This window comes from Desmodus rotundus, chromosome 6, assembly GCF_022682495.2.
Source record: "Desmodus rotundus isolate HL8 chromosome 6, HLdesRot8A.1, whole genome shotgun sequence".
Lineage (NCBI taxonomy): Eukaryota > Metazoa > Chordata > Mammalia > Chiroptera > Phyllostomidae > Desmodus > Desmodus rotundus.
In genome coordinates this window covers 3,247,254-3,248,275 of record NC_071392.1, presented here as the reverse complement: position 1 = coordinate 3,248,275, position 1,022 = coordinate 3,247,254, and the positions used below count along the sequence as shown (strand labels likewise).

Genomic DNA, 1,022 nt, shown 5'->3' with positions numbered 1-1,022 from the left:
TATTATTTATTTATGGGTTCATTTTGGGGGAGGGGATGCAAGACTACACACTGTATCAGGGAGGAATTTTACTTATTGCTTTATCCACATCACCCAGAATATCACAGACACCATTTAGTGCTTGTCGGCTGAACGAGTTCATCACACGGTTACATACTGAGCAGCTGCCATGAAAGGATGGATCGCCGCCCTACAGTGATTAAGTCGTTGGGAGTCTTTTCTTCGGGATGTCCTCGGTTTTCAGGACCTGAAGACATTTTTCTTTTGGGGAATGCTTAGTATCTTCAGTGAAGAAGCCTTAATCTTGTGCCTGGCGTGGGGAGGAGGAGAGAGAGGGTGGGCAGGAGAGGGGGGAAACTCCTGGTGGACTGAGGTTCCCTTTTCTTTAAAAAAAAGGATCACAGAACATTTCATGAATATGCGTGTCAGCCTTGTGCAGAGGGCAGGCGAGTCTCCTCTGTTTCATTCCAACTTTTCTCCATTTGCTGCCAAAGCCAGCACTGGCTGAGGCTTCCACGGTTACCTGTGAGCTTTCACTAACTCCTTTTATCTTCAGGGCTCCTGGGGTGTTTTGGGGTCATAACCCTCTGACCCCACCTTACTGCATGGCGGGGGCAGACCTGAGGCCAGAGTTGCAGACTTCTGTGGGTCCCTCGTTCTCCGTTCTCGAAGTCATCACACCTTCCTGTTCCCAGCATCCCTAGGTGCTGCAGCCTGGGGGTGTCTCAGGGAGAAGGGGGGCTGTGTTCTTTCTCACAGTCCCTGGTGGTGCGGGCGCTGAGCTGGGGACCACCGATCCCCTTGGTTGCCGTCATATCTCCATCCATTTTTGGTTTGAAAACATTAGTTGAACCCTCCCCTACTGTTGTTCTTTCCTTTGTGATTGCTATCCTTGTGAAAAATCCTTTGTTGTCCTTTTAGCCGACTCTTGGGAGACAGAAAAGAGAAATGTGTGTCTTGCTACTTCAACCGAACTTCTCTGGATTCTCTTTTATAGTATAGACCCAGGGCTGGTATGAGGC

The 1,022-nt window shown here is 49.3% G+C and overlaps 1 non-coding gene across 1 annotated transcript; it reads right to left on the bottom strand.

The window, feature by feature from the left end:
• Positions 1 to 387: 387 nt before the first annotated feature.
• Positions 388 to 497, bottom strand: LOC112307040 (U6 spliceosomal RNA). Its single transcript, XR_008427224.1, has one exon. It is a non-coding gene; the product is annotated as a U6 spliceosomal RNA (small nuclear RNA).
• Between the last annotated feature and the right edge of the window lie 525 nt (positions 498 to 1,022).